A 22,497-nucleotide genomic window follows, 5' to 3' on the forward strand; every position below is an offset into this window, starting at 1 on the left:
GCTGAGTCGTGGGAGATGTCCTCCCTCACCAAATCAAAAGTAAAAAAGGAGAAAAGAGGGACGAGGGAGAGGACCTGGGAGAAGAGAGCGAAAGAAGGAGTAAGGATTGAGAAAAAGGCGGGAAAGTGAGGTGGCGGGGGGAAGAGAGGGGGGGGAGAGAAGAAGAAGAAGAAGATTTGGTATCTAACTAGCTTGTGACATCAATCCATTTATCTTCAAGGTAAAGTCAAATTCTCAAATGTGCTTATTTTTGGAGACTACTAAGTCTACTTGATAAAATTAATAGCAGTTGCTGCTTTATCCCTGCATGGAGCAGAACCTTAAATTTTTCTGCCTGGGTCTCAGTGTCTACTAACATCCAAGGTCGTTCCGGTTTAGTTCAGGTTCCAGCCAGTGCCGGTGCCGGTGGTTTCAAATGATTCTCATACATATTATCATTCATGTACCCCACTGTAATGCTTGATTAAATTTCACAAAACCCTAAAAAAATAGTGACTTTAGTTTGGTTCTGAGATTGAAAAAAGATAACAGTTATGCCAGATTTAAAATTGTGTTAGGGCTGGAGTCAGTTATCTGGCTCGTTCAATCATTTTCTTTTTTCTTTGCCAATTAAGCTAATTCCCAGTTACACTTTGTATCTGAGTCTCAGCTCTCATTGAAAAATGAGATTTTTATCTTTGCAGAGTTAGGAAAGAGAAAGTATAAAACAGCAGGGCTGTCAAAAGGAAAATGTGACTTCAGTGTCAAATGATGGGACTGCAAAGTGAGTGTGTGAGAGACTCCAATGAGGAGACAGTAAGAGGATGGAGAACAGAAGGTAGCAGAGAATGATGGGTGGGAGAGGAAGTCAGATTATCTCTGTTGATCTGATGTTTTCTCTTAGAAATCAGATATAGCAGTACTGTACCCTTGCACCAAGGCAAATATTTATTGCATCAATTTATTTATTATGTAATCGTACAGTGTATATACTTTTTAAAAAATGATAGGAAAATTAAAGTGTTGTTACAACCCTTTTATATGAGCCGGTGACTATACATATGTTCCTGTTCTTACACAGACTTTTCACACCTTCAGCTCCAGGCTCAGAGTTAAGACTGAGGTCAGAGGCTCAGATTTGGTCTTGAGTGTGTGAACTGTTTATAAAATCAATTAATCGTAGCTTAAGTTGTATTTCTCACGTTGAGATGGCTTCAAACATAGGACATTTAACATTGACGCTTACTGTGGATGCTGGGAATTGCTTCCAAGCTCATCAGTCCCCATCCTTCATTTAACAGATGAGAATACACAGGCACCAGGAACTGAGTGATGAATTTAATCATGTTATTTAGAAGATGGTGAATTTCACATGAGATTTTGTAGATAAAAATGTATAGATCCCTTCAAAAAGATTGTTATTAGTCAATGTATTATTCCCCCTGTCACCATTCAGATAAACTCATTGTTGTCATAAATGTTTTGAACTAAGTCATACCAAAATGCGATGTTTAGAACTTCACTTCTAATGTCTCTGAAGTCACTATTCTGGGCTCTGTAAACTTCTCGACAAAATTAGTCCTGTAAGTCTGAATAGAAAGTATCACCATAGTGACACCATGTTAGTTAGGGCAACCTCATTGTTGTATAAAACTTCTAATCAGTGGCTTAAAACAATAGTTATGCTGCTGGAAAGTTATTTAGCTTCTTTGTGGGTCAGTTACCTCATCTATAAAATTGGGAGAATATTAGAACATGCCGCATAATGTTGCTTTGTGTCTTAAATGAGTTATATTTAAAAGGCCTTAGACTAGTGCCCAACACATAGCAAATCAGTATAACTGGTTGTTGAATGAAAGGATGGATGATGGACAGATAGATGGATGGATAAAAATTTGTTTCTTGTTCACTCACAGGCCAGCGCGGGTACAGCTCCTGGTCTGTTGGTTTTCCCTAGGTTCATTTAGAGGCCCAGTCTCCCTCCTTCTTGGGGCTCCGCTTTTCTTGAGGTATTCAGGGTTCTCTCAATTCCCATGGTGGCATCCAACCTCAGGCACTGGGTATGCCCTCCCTTCCCTGACATCAGAATTGAAACGATCTAAAAGTAGCCAACTGGGGAGAGACCCTGATTGTGCTGTCACTAGAAACAGACCTTTATCTGAGAGATGTAGACCTCATTGGGCTCTTTTGAGAATTGTGTAAAACAGCATATATAAAGTGCCCGGCACAGCACCAAACACGTGCTGGCCACTGCTAGTCTGTCAGGGTTTGTTTACATTTGTTTTTTTCTATTTTAGCTGTTCTTCCATTCCTTTTCCTCCTTCCTCCCCCAGCCTTTCTTAACAGGTGCATGTACTTGGCATTATTTTTGTTGGCATTTACTGACATTTTTCGAGTGTTAGATATAATTTTCAGAGTGTTTCTCCCCTCATCTGTGCCTTCTCAATTGTTCTGCCTCTGGAAGAAACCTGCTGGATGAATGTGGGTGTCAGACAAAGGCGTCCTCTTCCTTAGCAGAGGTGCCGACGCAGATCAGCTCTCAAGCTGAGTTCTCCTTGTTGCTTTCTCACACGTGATTCCTGGGACAGGATGAAAAGCAGGGATGGGGAGTGAAAGAGGGTGTAGAACAGGAGGCTTTAGGTTCTTATATGACTTTTTTCAAGGTAATTTATTTTTAGAAATATTATAATCATTTAATAATAAGAGTATTTTATTTTAAAAACTTTGCAATCATATTTACAATTTCGTGGCTGCTTAATTACATCCATTTTGTGTGGATTTTGTAAGTTTTGGCTTCAGGTGGAACATTATTCCTTATTTCCAGGTGCTTGCAGGAAGTCATACCTCATGGCCAGGCTTCACATGTTACTACTTGGTAGTTTCTAAGAACTTCCCCTCAAAAATAGTTTTAATACGTTAACATTATAAGGTACAGAGAATTTAAACTAGTGTCTTTGAAAATTTGCTGTGCTCCTAAAATGACTGGAGCCACTTAGACGTAATGGGTTGCTGGAATGATTGAAGGAGTTGATAGCCAACAAGGACGTCCCAGGTACCTCAATGACAGTGCAGCCGACGTGGCCGTTTCCCCAAGGACACAGTTCAATATTGAAAATACTGTGGTTCAGGTCTCACCTGGACTCATTAGAGCAGACTCTCTGGAGATGAGACCCAGGCACAGGCACGTTTTTATTCATGCTCCCAGTCCTAACGTGTTGCCAGGGTTGAGACAGGAGTGTCTGCGGGGGTTGGAGCACCATAGTCATCACAGGTGGCTTAGCTTTGACATCTTAACCGATTATATTTTCCTGTTATCGGTGAACCCTCACCCCTCTCCCTCACCCTCTCCTTAACCTCTCATTTAACTGGTTATTGTGATAAGCAAGGTTTACCAATTGTGTTCCCACCCAGATTAGATCCTCTGTATTACTCAGGAAAAGTTGTAGAAATAAAGGCTAGCTATTGGAGGGAGGTGGTATAAGGAGTAAGGCAGTTATTTGTTCACATGGGTGGATGTTTACACAAATATTTTCTAAGCACCTGCCATTTTCTGTGTCCAGGAATTGTGCTCAGGACTAAGGCCAGCAGCACCTGCTAGGAATTTCACATTTCTAGGCTCCCCAGACCTACTGAATCCTGGTTCCTGACAAGGAATACTTTTTTTTTAAAGGTAAAAACATGATCTCAGAAAAAGATATAGTGACTTAATTTATTAATGAGGGGATCACCAAAGTGGTAAAGTTGGTTCAAAAGAGGACAGGAAAAACTGCCACATGTAACCAGAGGGGAGGGAGAAGGGCGATAACGTGGGAAAGAAGGGAAAGGGTCGTCAAGGAACATGTATAAAGGACCCATGGACAAAGCCAAAGGGGAGAGGGATTGAGAGTGGGAGGTGGGGGTGGGTGGGATGGGGAAAGTGGTGGTGGGAAAATGGAGACAATTGTACTTGAACAACAATAAAAGAAAACTACATATGCATCATCAAAAAATGCAATAGATTTAAATGTCATTGGGGTAATTTATTAAACCAGAAGAATCTAAACATTTATATTTTAGCTATGGGAAAAATAATATTTTGTAATTGTCTATGTTTAGTAAGATTATAAAATTATTTTTATTGTGTGTTCCTTTTGAAATGTTTTTAATTTGGTTTAAATTAAAATGTCATTTAGATTAACTTCTCAAAAAAAAAAAAAGAAAAAAGAAAACGCTGGAATAAGATTCCAAGGTTCAGTACCAAACTGGCTAATGTCTTACAGGAACATAAAAACCTTAATTTTTGTTCTTTCTTTATTTATTTATTTTATTGGAGCTTTCCTCTTTATTGGCTACAAATCATTATCAACCTGCTACAAATTAACATTTAACTTTCCCAAAATCTGGCCTCTAACCAATGGATAGTAATTAGTCAAACAAAGTGACTTTCTTTTTGGGCCTGCGTGTTAGATAATGCTTGAGTATGACTTAAAAAGCTATGGCTGTCTTGTTTTGGATGCTTTTTGTTAAATTCGGAGAGGAGACAGATCTAGAAACAGATATGGCAGTGACGTATCACAGGTAATGGGAAAAACAGCTAGCGTTATGGAGTGCTGGGTGTGGTTCTTAGTATTTTCATGTGTGAGCTCTTTCAGTCACTGTCATAAAGCCAGGAGGCAGGCCTGTCGCTCCCTCATTATACAGAGGAGGAAGTTGAGGCCGTCGGCCCCACAGCCTGTGTGCTGACCTGCCTCCCGTGAACGAAACAGCTATGGGCACAGTAAGGTGTCTCTGGTGTGTGTGTGTGTGTGTGTGTGTGTGTGTGTGTGTGAATTTGATTGAACTGGAAATATAGGCCGATGTTGGAATTAGATGCAGTCCAATTTTTCATTTCTAATCTAAAATTTGAATCAGGCAACACGATTCAATGTGACCATTGGCTGTTATGTGGACTGCCTGGGAACCCTGAGAGGGTTTATGTAGAATGCTATTTATGTATTGCCAGTAGGGACCATTGCTCCTGGTAATCACACGTGGTGTGTCAGCCTATTAAACTCTCATTCTCAATCCTAAGGCTGAAGCAGTTATATTGGCATGCCTAGTAGAGACAGACAAGGGGAGGGAGATTTTCGTGTACGTTACAATTCAGTGGGATGGGTCTCAGTGTTCTTCGTGAAGAAAAAAAACACCAGATTTTTTTTTAGAATCTGGCATCATCTAAGGGTTTGCATGCTGAATTAGAGGGCTCTTTGGCTTGATTTAGTATCTAGAACTCACTTTAGCAGAAGGCCCAGAAGAGTTGTTCTGTTCTTTTTTTAAGATTGTATTTATTTATTTATTTGTTAGAGAATGGGGAAGGGAGGGAGAAAGAAGGGACGATGTGTGAGAGAAACATTGATCAGTTGCCTCTTGCACACGACCCCTGGCAACCCATGCATGCGCCCTGACCAGGGATCTAACCAGCAACCTTTCGCTTTGCGGGAGGATGCTCAACCAACTGAACGACGCTGGTCAGGGACGAGTTGTTCTTTTCTAATTAAATAGATCCATAATCTAATTCTCTAGAAACACATTAGTATGGAGTGGAAGGAATGTTGCAGCCTGTAACACCCAGTACCCTGTCCCGCTGTTCTGTCTCTTGTAGCTGACACATGCTTGAAGCCGGCATTATGGCTTGATGAGCCAAATTGTCCTCTCCAGCCTCCTTTGTTTTGTCACTATTAGTTGCACGTGCAGACCTGTTTTCATATGTAATTGCTCCCATGAGGGGGTAATTGCACCCAAAAGTGCTTGGTTGCACCAATGGCAGGAATAATTAGTAACAAAAATGCAAATAATTGTAGACATCCAAATTGCAGTCTTAAAAAAGGGACACCCGGTGGAAGCTTAGCTAAAGATTTGGCCTGCTCTCTTCTCCCACTGGAAGTATATTTGTTATTTGAAACCAATATTGTAATCTCTGGACCTGTTTGACTTTTGACACCCCAAGGGCCTCTTGGAAACGGTGTACATTACAGGACGAGTGAAAAACCAGACTGATCCCAAGTGTCAGTTCATTTGAGAACTAGAAAATGGAGTAGCTTTGAGTCAAAATTGTATTTGGGGGGGAAAGCACAGACCATTGAACACATGCATTTTTCCCTTTATTTTTATTTTAAAAAATTTATCATAATTTATCAAATCAAATCTCCCATTTTGGAGATATCAAGATGTTATTTATGTTTGTTAGGTTTTCTTTTTTTTTCCTTTTTTTAATTGTTGTTCAGTTACAATTGTCCCTATCTTCTCCCCATTACTGTCCTCTGCCCTACCCACTCCCACCTCCCACATTCAACCCTACCCGACCCCTGTTGTCTTTGTCCATGTGTAGTTTATACATGTTCCTTGACGACCTTTCCCCTTCTTTCTACTCCATTACTCACCCCCCCATCTGGTCACTGTCAGTTTATTCTTTATTTCCAAGTCTCTGGTTCTATTTTGCTTGATTGTTTTGTTGATTAGGTTCCACTTATAGGTGAGATCATATGGTATTTGTCTTTCACTGCCTGGCTTACTTCACTTAACATAATGCTCTCCAGGTCTATCCATGCTGTCACAAAGGGGAGGAGCTCCTTTTTTCTTTCTGCTGTGTAATATTCCATTGTGTAAATATATCACAGTTTTTTATCCACTCATTTACTGATGGACACTTAGGCTGTTTCCAGCACTTGGCTATTGTAAATTGTGCTGCTATGAACATTGGGGTGCATAGGATCTTTTAAATTGGTGTTTCAGGATGCTTAGGGTATAATCCAAGCTGTGGAATTGCTGGGTCAAAAGGCAGTTCCATTTTTACTTTTTTGAGGAAATTCCAGACTGTTTTCCACAGTGGCTGCACCAGTCTGCATTCCCTCCAACAGTGCACTAGGGTTCCCTTTTCTCCACAACCTTGCCAGCACTTGTTGTTTGTTGATTTGTTTGTGATGGCCATTCTGACTGGTGAGAAGTGATATCTCATTGTGGCTTTAATTTGTATCTCCCTGATGGCTAGTGATGCTGAACATCCTTTCTTATGTGTATGGGCCCTCTGTATGTCCTCTTTGGAGAAGTGTCTGTTCATGTCCTTTGCCCATTTTTTAATTGGATTGTTTGTCTTCCTGGTATGGAGTTGTGTGAGATTTTTATATATTTTGGAGATCAAACCCTTGTCTGAGGTTTCATTGGCAAATATGTTTTCCCATACGGTTGGTTCCCTTTTCATTTCGTTGATGTTTTCTTTAACCATGCAAAATCTTTTTAATTTAATGAAATCCCATTTGTTTGTTCTTTCCTATATGTCCCATGCTCTAGGGAACCATCAGTGAAAATATTGCTGCGTGGAATATCTGAGATTTTCCTGTCTATGTTCTTCTCTAGTACTTTTATGGTGTTGTGACTTATATTTGAATCTTTTATCCATCCTGAGTTTATTTTTGTGTATGGTGTTAGTTGGTGGTCAAGTTTCATTGTTTTGCATGTAACTGTCCAGATCTCCCAACACCATTTGTTGAAGAGGCTATTTTTACTCCATTTTATACTTCTGTCCCCTTTGTCAAATATTAGTTGACCAATGAGGCACAGATTTATTTCTGGGCTCTCTAGTCTGTTCCATTGATCTATGTGTCGGTTCTTATGCTTGTACCAGACTGTTTTGATTACAGTGGCCTTGTAATACAGTTTGATATCAGGTATTGTGATCCCTCTTACTTTGTTCTTCTTTCTTAAAATTGCTGAGGCTATTTGGGGTCATTTATGGTTCCATATACACTTTTGAATTTTTTTCTATATCTGTGAAATATGGTATTTTAATAGGGATTGCATTGAATCTATAAATTGCTTTGGGGAGTATGGACATTTTGATGTTGTTAATTCTTCTAATCCATGAACATGGTATATGCTTCTAGTTATTTGTTTTCTTTCCTCCTTAATTTCTTTCTTCAGTTTGACACCTGCATTTTTATCATAAGTATGGATCTCTGTTTTTCCACACCAAACCTGGGGTAAACAGAGTCACAGAAAGAGTAATAATTTTCTTGGCTCAGCCTCCAATCATAGAATTACAGGAACTCTGGCTACACACACTTCCCATCCCTGCTTCCCACCAAGTTATTCTCCAATAGTGCAGGATTCTGGGAGCCCCAGCGAGGTGTGATCATAGTGTCTCCACAGCTTTGCACATGCTCCCTATGACATCCTTGTGGATTTTTCCATCCAGACAGCACTGGGCTGTGCCACATAACTTTGCCTCTGTGACTCTGGATGGCAATGTTGTGCTCCCGGGTTGCCCCTAACATTGTTATCCCTTTGTGTTGTATTCTGTAACACAGACCACAAGGTAAGGAATAGTCGTTCTGCTCTCAAAGCCTTCCAGTAGTTTTATTGAAACACTTCTTTGTTTTTGTATTTCAATCTCCCCAACAAATGTGAGTCAGAAGCCTGGAGGACAGAGGGTAGCAGGAAAGCTAGGTGTGGAGGGGTAGCAGGAAGGCCCATCCAGAGGGCAGTATGAGCCTCACACTCTCCATTGTGCTCAGAATCACCCTTCCACTCACATTTGCACACACACATGAATTCTCCTTTTTTTAAGGAGTCTTCTCCCATTAGTTTTTAGATCCTCATACAAATGGACTTTCAAATGGGCTCGTCTTATTGGTCCACAGTGTTCCAAAGGTACTTGGATATGCCGAACTTTCCTGGAAACACAGCCTGAACTGTGTGCCTGGGGACACCAGCTGCAATGATCCTGGTTGGCAGAGAAACATTGGTCTGTGGAAGATAGGAAAGGGAGGCAACATCATACAGTAAAATGTTTTACAGCAAGGAAATAATAGCAAGCTCCTATTGATTACAGGCCCATAGGGACCAATGTCACCAACAGAATGAAGAAAATAAACTCTGGTGATGTGTGTATTCTTTAGCATTCCTGTATTAACACAGCCTTTCCTTGGGGAATGAGTTTGCTACATGAATCAATGCCAATCCAACCCGAAGAATGTGGAAGAAATAAAGGCATGTATAATGCATTTCCCTTCACTAGAAATACACTTTTGTATTCCTTGCAGGGCAGAGGTAGAACTTGCAACCCTTTGGGGTGAACTCATTTGTTGACAAGAAATAACTTGGAGAAAACATTGGGCAACCTGTGGGCAGAATGCATTTAAAAACCAAAGGTTAGCCCAGCAGTGGGATCTCACCACTGCTGCTCTAGGCGTGAGCTCTTAGTCCACTTAATAATAGCTTCCTTCCCCAGCCCAGCGCTGGGAAGAAATGTCGTGTTCCACTTACTCCCACGGTTTGTAGCATCTGCGGTGCTGCTCCATCGTTCTGCCAGTGTAGCTCTCCCTCTTTCTTTGCTGCAGGCAGCCATTGTCCAAAAGGCTTACTTTGAAGATAAATGAAAAGGAATTAAGTGGTCATAAATGACTAAGACAAGGGGTTATAAAGTGTTTTTGCTACTACACAAAGAGGAAGTACATAGAAAAAGAGAATTGTTTAAGGATATTTAAGAGAGCTCATATATGCTCATATATGGTGACAGTGGACTAGATGTGGTTGGGCCAGCTATTTGGTTTGGGTAACCAGAGCAAGTAAAGTCATCCTGAGTCCTAATAAATCCCCTTGGGGAGAAGCAGCTGCCCATGTGTCTCAGGCCTTAGAAAAAACCCTGTGGCTGTTTGTGGAAGAATTTTGTGTGCAGGATTCAGTCGGATTCTGATTTTCTACCTGAATGATCTGGTGTGTGGTCAGTGGAAGGGTCTGATGCATTGGCTCTCTGTGACAATGGCTAGCACACAGGAAAATGGACATCTGTGGATGTTCGCGTGTTGCAGAGAACATCCCTCCCTGTTTGATTATGTTAGAATAAATTCACTCTGGAAATAAAGGTTTTAGCTGCTTGCTTAGACTTTAAATTCAAATGTTATTGGGAGGTAGTGCTTAGCAAAACACATTAAAATGTTAATGATTGACGTATACTTCTAAGTCACAGGAGGCTATGGCACAGGAGAGCAACAGAGCAGAAGTGAAATCTGTTGAGACCTGTGGATAGGCTGATGCAGGCCTGTTGGGTGTGTGATGGTCATTTCTAAAGAGCGTGAATGAGAGGGAGCACTGGGTCGGCAGGAGGGGAGGAGCAGAGCATGTCCGGATGTTATGGCACCTGTCGATTTCACCTGGTTGGTATTCTGTCTTCTTTGTCAGATCACAGCATGCTCTGTTTTCTTCAGGGCACTCTGCTTCTCATACTCCATGTTGTCATGGAAGGATTGCATTCCCTCATGACCTTTCCCACCTCCCTCAGGCCCTAGATATCCAATCAGAGGTCTCAGTTCTCAGGACACTGGTCTACCTTATGACATGATGTATGAATACAGGAAAAGAAAAGGTGTCTATTTTATTCTGGTGTTTCTTATTGTACAGATTATGTGAACCTGGATCTGCCAGAGGCAACTTCCCCAGGAGTGTGGGAGAAACTGCCTGCAGAACAAAGTCACCACACAGAGGAAAGCAGAGTCGGTAGGTGGAGAGACAAACACACATCACTAGAGGTGCTGGATCCAGCAGTGCCTGAAGGCAGACACTTCTAGTTACAACAGCCTCAATACAACCCCTTTGGTTTGAGAAGTTTGAGTTGGATTTTTGTGATATGAAACAAATGCACAGGGGATTAGAGAGTAGGAGAGGCCAGTGGGTCTTAATAAGAGTAGATACAAACTCTGTTTTTCAGGGACATACAAAATAAAAAACACATCTTTTGTGTTGCTTTGAATGTGACTTTGCTCTTGGATGGAAACATGTAGCTTTTTGACTTTACTGGAAAAATTATTTAATCATTTTGTTCCCTCTTTTGTAATATAAGGTGAGTAGTAGCTCCTGCCACTGGCTGGTTAACCCATGCAGAACCCTTAGGATGGTGTCTGCACACAGGAAGTGTTCAGTACTTTTACACTCGTGCCCTCCCACTCTCCTTGCATTTCCTTTCTCTCCTTGCTCTCCTGCCCTACTCTAAGTCTCCACAAAATAGGGGAAGAACTAGTCTGGTAAAGGCAGAACTTGGGGCTGGGAAGTAACTGATCTGGTGATGGCAGAAGCCTTTTTATGAATGGGGATGGAAGAGAGTCTGGCGAGAACACACATTCATGAAAAATGCTAAGCCTGTCACTTGTGGACTAAATAGAAACACATCATTTTATTCATGCTGGCCCTCGATGTCTCTTAGCTAGTGAAAAGCCAGGGCCTGCATATATTTCCTAATATGAGATTTTAAAAACAATTTGCAAGAAGTGGGGAATTCTTTCAACTAGATTGCCCATGTTAATACCTTGGATCAGTGAACTGAGTGATCCTAGCATGATACACAATATTAGCTAGCTCAAAAAGTCATAGGTATTTAGGTTGTTGATACTTTATTCAACCCAGAATTAAAGAAGCTTGATTACAAAGTACTGGGGATTTAAAGTGAAAAGAAAATTCTTTTGCACCAGATACTTTATCATTTTTATACTAAAATAATGCTATGGTCAAAGGCAGAGGCAACTTACAATGACGCTTAATGCAGCTTAAATCGCAGGGACCCTCAGTGCATGGCTCTTGCAAGGCCCTGGAGGAACGTAAACCATGTATTCTCATGTTTATATATTTTTGCAATATTTGTAAAAGTAAAATGTTTTTGCATTTTTTTAAAAAAGAGATGCCAGTATTCCATAAGCTACAGGCCCCATGGAATTTGGGTCCACACTTGTTTAAGGTCCTGACACTATCACAATAGATTTCCTGGTATGTGATTAGGAAAAAATTGGCAAAAACTTGGAAATAAGACCAAGAGAGTTTTATTTGACTCATTGAAAGACACAGCCTTCCAATATCATATTGGAGTATTGCTTTGAAAACCCACCAATGAGTATTTAGTTGTCTAGGGCAATGTGTCTTTATTTGATTCAGTTTTTACTAATGTTTAATGGTCAGAGATTTTGTGAAATTACATGTTAACTTGCAGGGGGGGTTTTGTCTGGTAGAGATGCAAATCACTTTTTTCTGGTAGAAAAGATATTCTCAAATATTATGGTTTTATAACCAATTTTGTATCTAATCTAGTAATTTCTTCTATTGTTTTCAATTTCCTGTAAATACCCAGTTTCTCCAATGCTCTGGCACCAGATTCACCATCTTAAGAGTTTCCTCTTAATGATCTAAATAAAATCTTTGACATGTGTTCACCTTATATTTATACAAATGCTATATTTTTAGATTTTTGAAAATTATACTGTGACAGGATGTTAACTCTCCAAAGAAAATCATTCTGTTTATAATTTACTAAGACATGTACAAGTATATGAAACACATCTGTGTGATTACCTTTTGTGCAGGTCAGGCTTCTGGCACATAGTCCCCCACTTGAAGGAATGTATGTAACCTTTCTGAAGTTACAAGATAAATCACAACATTGTTTTAATTAAATGAAAACATATTGGATAAAATTGGGCTCAGACAAAAATGTATAGAATTAAAGATATGTTAAACAAGAAATATCTTTAAGCATTCAGCATAAGAATATTTAAAAAAGAGCAAATTAAACTGAAATCAAGCCAAAAGAGGAAAATACTAAAGAGATTGTATTTATGGTTACAAACCACTCAATAATGAATAATCCAAGCCAAAATGGCTACCATGATGAATTCTATCAAATCTTAAAGGAAGAAATAAGAGCAATTCTATACAGTGTGTTTCAGAAATTAAAAGAATAGGGTGAACTTCCCAACTCATTTTATAAGGTCAGCATTACTCTGATACCAAAACCAGACAAAGACATTACCAGAAAACTACAGACTAATATTCCTACAGAACAATTCTCCTAGACATAAATGGCCTTCAACAAAATGCTAGCAAATAGAATCCAGTTTTACAAAAAGAGCTTTCTCTCCCTCTCTTTCTCCCTTCCCCTCTCTCTCAAAATAAATAAATAAAATCTTTTAAAAATAAAAATAAATAAAAAGATAATAAATACACCATGACCAAGTGGGGTTTACCACAGGAATACACCAACAATTGAAAATCAATCAACATATTTCACCTTAACAAAGGAACAGAAAAGAACCTTGGCTGGAGCTCAATGGATTTAGTGCTGGCCCATGAACCAAAGTGTCACTGGTTCAATTCCCAGTCAGGGCACATGCCTGGTTTGTGGGCCAGGTCCCCAGTTGAGGTTGCATGAGAGGCAACCACATATTGATGTTTTTCTCCCTCTTTTTCTCCCTCCCCTCACCTCTATCTAAAAATAAATAAATAAATACATCTTTTTCTAAAAGGAAGAACAGAAAAGAAAAAGCACAAGATCATTTCACAGATGTGGCAATGCATTTGAAAATTCACATAGATTCATAATAAAACTCACAGCAAACTAGAAATAGGAGAGAAAGTCCTCAACTTGATAAAAGGCATCTTTGCCCTTATGACCTAATTTTAAAATTTTATTTATTTTTCAATTACAGTTGACTTTTAATATTATATTATTTTCAGGTATCTTTTGACCTAATTGACATTTCTAAAACATTACACATAATAGCAGATACACATTTTTATTAAGTGCACATGTAACATTCACTACAACTACTACATACCTACAGCTACCATCACATTTAATAGTGAGAGTCTGAATGCTTTCTTCCTAAGATCAAAGGGCAATAAAGTCCACTCTCACTACTTCTATTCAATATTTAGTAGAGTTCCTAGGTAGTGTAATAAGGCAAGAAAAAGAAATAACATGCATATAAATTGGAAGGAAAAAATAAACTGGTTCTATTCATAGATATCATGATTGTCTACATGGCAAAGAATCTCCAAAATCTACTCAACTAAAATGTCAAAGAATCTCCAAAATCTAACCAATGAAAACATTTGTAACTTTGCAAGATTCAATTTCAACATAAAAAATTAATTCTGTTTCTATATACTATCCATAAATAATTAGAAATTAAAATAAAATATAACATTTGCACTAACATCACAAATCACAAAATACTTCGAGGTATAAATCTAACAAAATATACAGAAAATCTGTATGGAAGAATTCACAACTGATAAGAATTCATCATCATAGACAAATCTCAAAAGCATTACGCTAAGTGAAAAAAGCTGGGCACAAAAGACTACATACATTAAACTGTAGTAACAGAAAGCGGATTAGAGGTTGCCAGGGTCTAGGCAGAGGAGCAGGTGATTGCCTGCAAAGAAGCACTGGAGAACTTTTTAGTGTGATGGAAATGTTCTATAATCTTAATTGTGGTGGTGGTTATATAACTGTATATATTTTCAAAATACATAGAACTGTACACATAAAATGGTGAAGTTTGTTGTATGTAAAATATACCTCAATAAGGTAGATTTTAGAAAGAGACAGAGAGGGAGGGCCCTCTTGTTGCCACAGAGGATGGATTAATGAGGATGATCAAGACGAATGCCCTAGATGTTAATTATTTAGAGACAGAAACCAGGATTTTCAAAAACTAAACTTGATGGAGGAATAAGGGGAAAGTCCAAAAAAGACCAAAAATGAAAAATACAAAAGCACATAAACAGATGAACTACTTGAACACAGACTTTGTGCCCTAAGATAACTTAAAGACAAGCCACAGACCAGTATGACAGAAAGAGCACCCTGGCTAGCAGGCCCTTTACTTCTTTTTCTGTCCCACCTTGGTCTTACTTGGATGCTGTGCTAAGCTTCTCAGGCTAATTTTGAATAAGGTAGGCTCACGTTGGTACCACTGTTTCAGTTTGCTAGTTGCGTTTGTAGGGCCCCTAGGACCTGTTCTACTGTTGGTGGAACTTGGTTCTCAACTACTTTTCAAGGCTAGAATGTCCAGGGGTCAGATGGATCCTGTTGCCACTTGTTTACTGTTTTGGTTGGTGAGCCCATACTCCCGTGGAGTGTTCACCCAGGGGCCATGTTTTGTCTTCACGTGATTCCGCCTCAGTAGTGTTGTCCCATGCAATATTTGGGATTTATATTATTCATCTAAAATTTAAATTGACATGGACATCCTGCATTTTTACTTGCTAAATTTGGCAACACTTACCTCAGGCCACTTCCCCCAGGATTCTACCTATTGTCCTTTCCATATAATTCCTCCAAAACTGTTTTTCCTAAATCTTATCCCTTAGAGTTTACAGTGACAACATGTTTATACACCCAGAAACAAAAACAGACTCCTGTCCTACAACCTGGAAGAGGAATTTGCCCTTTCAAGGTCCAGGCTAGTCAGAAGAATGGGGTATTTTTTCCCTAAGCAGGTGGTCTGTCCCCTTGGGACAGGTAATCAAAAACTGCTATGTCCCTACCTATGGGAGGAATATTTCCTCTGGATGTTGAGGGAGAAATAAATTAAATTTTTGCCTTAGTGTAGTAGCAGTAAGGTAAAGATGTGATCAATCCAATCTAAGATTGATTTGGGTTTTTTCCCCCAACACTCCTTTTGCACAGAGTTTGTACAGAAAGGCCCTATATGATTAGACATTTTTCCAAGTATGTCTGAATCTAGCTTGAAAGCAATTTAATACCAAGAAAAACATCCTGAATCATGGTATTTGGTACAAGAACTAGAAATTCTTTACTGTCTGATTAGTGTTCAAAAGTGTCTTACTCATGAATGAACCACTAATTAAACCTCAAGCACAATCAACTGTATTATTTGCAATCTGTGAGCTTATATTTGCCATGTACTCAAGCACGTTTTTCCTTTTTGTAATTTCCCTTTAGTTTTTGTGTACTTTATTTGTTTATTTTTATTTTTAATTGAATTTATTGGGGCGACATTGGTTACTTAAATTATATAGGTTTCAGGTGTACAATTCTATAATATATCATCTGTATATTGTATTGTGTGTTCACCACCCCAAGTCATCTCCTTTCATCACCATTTCTCCCCGCTTTATCCTCTCCTACTTCCCCCACCCCCTTAGAGCACTTTTAAAACTCTTATTAATGATGAAACAAGACTGTTGATAAAACTAAATGACATGGCTAGGGTTATAATGAGTCGATTATTACAAGGTACATGAGTCAGAAATTCTTGCTTCTGTAATTGGTGATGAGAAATCTACCTATCTATGATCATCTTCTGGTTCTCCATGTCTCCCAATATCCTACAAACCCTAAATTGTAAACATAAATAAAAATGCTTATGACTTAAATATTTAAGAATTGGATTGGACAAGTCATCCATGGATTTTTCCCCCAAAAAGCTATCAACCATGGACTACAATCACATGGGTGAGTCATGTCTATATGTTTAAATATAATTCTGTGTATTAAACACATATATATACATATCACGTTGGGGTACATATAACAGGCATATAGTGTATCTTCCCTATAAATACATGTGACTGGATGAAAAGACCAAGGACTCTCTCATTGCAGTTGCTTTTGCCCATTGTGTCAGCTGGGCACGGACCTCTGCCTCAAGTCATTATAGCAGAGAAAAGGCTTTCCGTTTTCAGAAGTGCGAGGGCTCAGGGAAGAGAAACATTGTATTGAGAAAGAGCAACTTTTCCCTTCAACTCATCATCCCCCCAAAGATTACAGGTTAGGGAGAGAAGGAAAAGAAGAGAATTGGAGCGGAGGCACAGGAAGGTTAGCTGAACTCTTATGTGACTGAGGAAGATTTTCCAAGCACTTTTCCCTTCCACAGGCTGAGGCCCTTGGTGCAAGGTGAGGAGAAAGGTTAAAAAAAATACTAAATGAGATCATAGGATCTGAGAGTGGTAAGTGTTTGTACCCTCTGCCCCTTCCACCCTACTCCAAGGCTGAGAAACAGCAGAACCAGAGTCCCCTGGAATGCCCTCATCTATGCTGGAGCACTGGGTTCAGGGACCCAAGCAGCCTTACTGATATCTGCGCCCTGGGAGGCATGGGGGCCCTGGAATGGCCCCTGACAGACCAGAGCTCCGGCAACCTTGGCACTCTCTGCATGGACAGTGGGACACCAGACAGGAATGAAGATGCCTCCTTCATTGGATGGAGAATGACCCACTCCAGATACCCCTCCTACCCAGTGTCTGGGGACACAGTTCCTCCACAGCAACTTACACACAAGGAAGAGAGAGACCCTCCTTGACTGTGATTGTTTCCACATAACACACACTGAGTTTGGTTATTTGGAGACTACATGAAGTCCTACATTTTAAACCCCTAAGATTGTGTCTGAAATACATGTCCATTTCAGACAGATAGATAGATGATAGCTATATAGATATCAAATATAATATTTTATATATTTAAATTATGTGCATTCTCCATGTTTCTGGTTTGGAAATTTGTTAGGGAAGTAGACAATTAGGAGAGTGGACTTTTCTTTTTTTTTTAAAGAATTTATTTATTTTTAGAGAGAGGTGATACAGGGAGAAAGAAAGGGAGAGAAACATCAATGTGTGGTTGTCTCTCATGTGCCCCCTACTGGGGACCTGGCCAGCAACCCAGGCATGTGCCCTGACTGGGAATCGAGCCAGTGACCCTTTGGTTCACAGATCAATGCTCAATCCACTGAGCCACATCAGCCAGGGATACTTTTCTATTTGTGATGGAGACTCAATAGGGTAAACAGGAAATTATTGTAGTGGTTTCCAATAAGGAAAATAAAAAGAAATCGTGTGTGTATGTGTGTGTGTGTGGTGTGTAATGAAGATAGACATACGTCTTGAGCTACCACCTCTATGCCCAGAGCAGTTATGATGCAGAACAGCCAGAGAGACTCTAACACTTCCATGTGAACCTGAATAACACATCTCCTGGGTTCTTCAATCCACTTGGGCGGCTTCAGTTATGCAGTTAATCTCAGGGCCTCCTGTGCTCTCAAACTGAATGGGCAGAATTCCTGTTGTACCTCTGGCGGTGGGTGCTGCTTTCTGAAGGAATTAGATGGTGAGGGGGAGACGCGTTGGCTTAGTTTGGCCAGAGCAAGCATTTTTCTCCATTAATGATGAAGCATGAATAAATCAAAGGCCCTTTCTGATAGTTTTGAGATAAAGCATTGATCTTGGGCTTACATTTAGGAAGGAAAAAAGAAAAAAAAAGTCTGGTTTCTCTTCATGAATCACTTAAACCAAAAAAGAGGTAAATTTGTGAAGAGCATGCCAGGTAGACATTTTAATTATGAAAGAGGCCATATGGTGAAGTGACTGCAAGCATGGACCCCGGAGTCAGGGGGCATGGGTTCAGACTCCAGCTCTGCTCCATTTGGCCTCCATGCCCCAGCAGTCAGTCCTACTTGTGAAGTGGGGCTTATACATTTAGCTCATGGGATTGTTGTGAGGATCACATCCATAATCTGTAAGGAAACTAGATTACTAAATACGACATGTTCTGTGTGCTATTGTTATTTATTTTAAGAAGTTAATCTGCTGAGAGAGACCACCACCTTACTCTTCACCGCGCAGGCAGAATTGGAGGGAATAGCCTAGAAAGCAGCAGGATGGACTTAGATTAGAAATAAGAGAGACCTCGGACAGTTCTTGTGTTTTGTAAGTTCTGGAATAGTATATCAAGAAAGTTCTGTGGGCTTGAAAACTGAATGCCTTTAAAAACAGGGTTATTAGTTACTCGCTCGACCAGGACAGTTTTGGTGCAAATCTGTCACACTAGAGCCATCTCGGGGTGAGCGCCAGCCTTCCGGATCTGGGTGCTTTGGAATTTCATATACTTGTCGCAGTCTGTTCTGACTCTCAGTTAACGATGTCACTAGTGGTAATGGTGGGTGGTTTGTCATTTCCTAAATGTACAGTTGCCCTGGGGGTGGACTGATTGCATATTAAATGTCTGCAGAAGAGACTGGTACTGAAATAGAATCGAAGTTGTCTTAATATTCCAGATGGTGATTTACAAAGAGCATTTTGACATTCATTTTGGCTGTTCGGGATGATTTTCCATGTGAGTTAATGTTTTTGAACAAAATAGAAAGTATCTTAATGTTTTCCTAAGCCCAGCTGTGTGACTTGATACATGTTCCTCAGTTGTTTGGGGTGGGGGGAAACGCTGTACAGAATACACTGTACAGAACAATTAAAATAAAAATGTTAAAGTAGATTTTGGACTGTCTGTGAGTTCCTAGAGGTTTGCCACTGGGAACTAAAGACACTCTGTAGTCAGTGAAGCTTTTGGCTGCAGTGATGCACCAAAGGATGCTTTCAGGTAAGAGAAGTAAAGGGTTCCATGTCATGGGGCCTGGCTGGTTTTGTGGGTAACTCTTTCCTAAAGGTCAATATACAGACAAACAAAAACAGGCAATCTGTAAGAGTTATATTTGACTCCAGTATTGTCATCATAGAAAGAGTAATGCATCATTTAATCTGTGCTCATATTTTATTCAAATTGTAGAACTGAAAGGACCTTAACAGTATCAAAGTCAGTCCCTTTCCCCATTTTCCAGATGGCAAAACTGGGGCTCCGAGAACATAAGAGCTTTATCCAAAAAAAAACAGTCCGCTGGTGGCAGAGCGGAGGTAGGGACTCCGAACCCCTGCCCCCTAGCTTCACCCCACACGGCTCCCCCTTGCCCTCATTGCACTCCAGGAACAGTTGTCCTCATTCTGTTCTCCTGGCAGGCCAGGCTTGGTCCCCGTCAGGCCTTGGTTCTTGCCTCTACCTTGTCCTCACCCATATATTCCTGTGGCTCCTTCTTCTGTCAGGTGTCACCTCAATTAGGATCTTTTTGGATCATAACAATCTTCCCTAATAACCCACTAACCACTGTCTATTGCATTACCCTGTTTAATTTTCTCCCAACCCATAAATACTTGAAATCTTTTTTTTTTTTTTTTGGTTAACTAATTCTCTTTCTATTGTTGTCTCCCTGCCATTTGCAGGTAACCTGCAGGACAGCTGCAGCCTTACCTGTCTTGCTCCCTGCTGTATTTCCTGCTTTTAGGATGGTGTCTGGTACAGCATAGGTGTTCAGTGAATACCAATGACAATAATAATAATGAAAAGCTTTTTAAGAGTCCTCTGTTAATCTGGATTTTCTAATAACATTGTACTGCAACTTTAATATAGCATGATAATAATACCTACATTTATTGTGGATGCGCTGTATTTTCTTTTTTTTTTTTTTTTTAAATATATTTATTGATTATGCTCTTACAGTTGTCCCATTCCCCCCCCCACTCCACTCCATCCTGCCCACCCCCCTCCCTCCCACATTCCCCCCCTATAGTTCATGTCCATAGGTCATACTTATAAGTTCTTTGGCTTCTACATTTCCTACACTATTTTTACCCTCCCCCTGTCTATTTTCCACCTATCATCTATGCTACTTATTCTCTGTACCTTCCCCCCCCTCCCCCTCCCACTCCCTTAATGACAACCCTCATGTTCTAGTTGTTTGCCTAGTTTGCTCTCGTTTTTGTTTTATGTGTGGCCGTTAATAACTGTGAGTTTGCTATCATTTTTACTGTTCCTATTTTTGATCTTCTTTTTCTTAGGTAACTCCCTTTAACATTTCATATAATAAGGGCTTGGTGATGATGAACTTCTTTAACTTGACCTTATCTGAGAAGCACTTTATCTTCCCTTCCATTCTAAGTGATAGCTTTGCTGGATACAGTAATCTTGGATGTAGGTCCTTGCGTTTAATCTTGGGTAATGTAATGATGATGTGCCTTGGCGTGTTCCTCCTTGGGTCCAGCTTCTTTGGGACTCTCTGAGCTTCCTGGACTTCCCGGAAGTCTATTTCCCTTGCCAGATTAGGGAAGTTCTCCTTCATTATTTGATCAAATAAGTTTTCAATTTTTTGTTCTTCCTCTTCTCCTTCTGGCACCCCTATAATTCGGATGTTGGAACGTTTCAAGGTGTCCGGGAGGTTCCTAAGCCTCTCCTCATTTTTCCAAGTTCTTGTTTCTTCATTCTTTTCTGGTTGGATATTTGTTTCTTCCTTCTGGTCCACACCGTTGATTTGAGTCCCAGTTTCCTTCTCATCACTATTGGTTCCCTGTACATTTTCCTTTGTTTCTCTTAGCATAGGCTTCATTTTTTCATCTGTTTTTCGAATAGATTCAACCAAGTCTGTGAGCATATTGATAACCAGTGTTTTGAACTGTGCATCCGATAGGTTGGCTATCTCTTCGTCGCTTAGTTGTATTTTTTCTGGAGCTTTGAAGTGTTCTGTCATTTGGGCCATTTTTTTTTTTTTTTTTTTTTGTCTTGGCGCGTCTGTTACTTTAAGGGGCGGAGCCTTAGGTGTTCACCGGGGCAGGGTAATGCTGGTCGCAGCGCTGTGACGCTGTACGTGGGGGAGGGGCTGAGTGGGAGCAATGGCACCCGCTTCACTCTCCTCCGGCTTTCAATCTTTCACTCCGCTACCCACAATCAAACTGGGCCACTCTGGTGCTGGTTCCCGAGTAAGTGGGCCTGTGCACACTCTAGGCCCCTGTGGGTCTCTCCAACAACCTCTTCTGTGAGGCTGGGAGTCTCTCTTGCTGCCGCCCCAACCCCCACGGGCGCTTTCAATCAGGTTTGAGGCTTTATTTCCCTGAGCTAGAGCCCTGGGTTACGTGGTCTGCTTTGCTCCCCGCCGTTCGGTTTATCTGTGGGCGAATGTGGTGCTGCGGGGTGCTACCCGCTGCTCTGCCTGCCCCTTTCTCCGCCACTCTGAGTCCGGCCCTCTCAGTTTATCTGTGCAAATGTGGGGCCGCAGGGTCTGCTAGTGCTCGGACTGCCTGCGCCATTTGTCCCACACTCCGCCAGTCTCAGTCCCGCCACAGCCACGCGAGTCCTCTCCACCCCGGTGCCCGTCTCCGCCCCTCCTACCAGTCTGGATGAATGTTTATTTTCTATTTCCTTGGTGTTGGTCCCCCTTGCTGTTCGATTCTCTGTCAGTTCTGGTTGTGCGAGGAGGCGCAGTGTGTCTACCTACGCCGCCATCTTGGTTCTCCGATGCGCTGTATTTTCAAACATCATGTTAGGCCTTTTCGAGTCTTGCTTTATTTAGTCTTCACGACATCCCTAGGTGGTAGGTATAATTACTCTCGTTTTAGTGATGCAAAGGCTGAAGCTCAGAGAATTTAAGTGGCTCAAACAAGTGGCAAAGCCCCATTCAAAGCCATGCTTGTCCGACTTGACAGTAACCATACCTAGGAATTGCCACATCCTTTATTTACGATGTGTGTTCCCAAGTGTTCCATATCAGGGCAATATCAATAAATACAATTACAGGACACTTACCAGATTGTGAGAGCTAAGAACGGGTTTTAATTTCACATTAATAATAAAGCAGTCTCTTGAAAGTACAAAGATGCCTAATTGCATCGATCTTTGAATGTTCAAGTAAACTTTGGCATCCTTACTTGTTTAGGTTTTGATTTGTTTGTTGTGTCTACTAGGGCCGGAGAGAGGAAAGGAGAAACAAAGTGTCTAGGAGAGAGCTGCTGACTCTGGCCTCAGGCCAGGAGGAGCTGATGCAAAGTCCTGGGTTCAGCCCTGCAGTTGTGCAGGAGGCTTCGCCTAAAGGACATGGGGTTGGGGCTTATTCGTTCAGC

General features: G+C 40.6%; 1 long non-coding RNA gene across 2 annotated transcripts in view; it reads left to right on the forward strand.

The window, feature by feature from the left end:
* Positions 1–4,651: 4,651 nt before the first annotated feature.
* The window catches only part of LOC123479353 (uncharacterized), a 32,300-nt gene continuing 14,454 nt past the window's right edge, over positions 4,652–22,497 (forward strand). Inside the window, exons 1-2 of one of the 2 annotated variants that reach the window (XR_006654957.3) lie at positions 4,652–4,735; positions 10,393–10,488. This is a non-coding gene — a long non-coding RNA (uncharacterized lncRNA). Of the gene's footprint in view, positions 4,736–10,019; positions 10,149–10,392; positions 10,489–22,497 lie in introns of those variants that run through there. The other variant, XR_006654955.2, reaches the window with a different exon arrangement.

This window comes from Desmodus rotundus, chromosome 2, assembly GCF_022682495.2.
Source record: "Desmodus rotundus isolate HL8 chromosome 2, HLdesRot8A.1, whole genome shotgun sequence".
Lineage (NCBI taxonomy): Eukaryota > Metazoa > Chordata > Mammalia > Chiroptera > Phyllostomidae > Desmodus > Desmodus rotundus.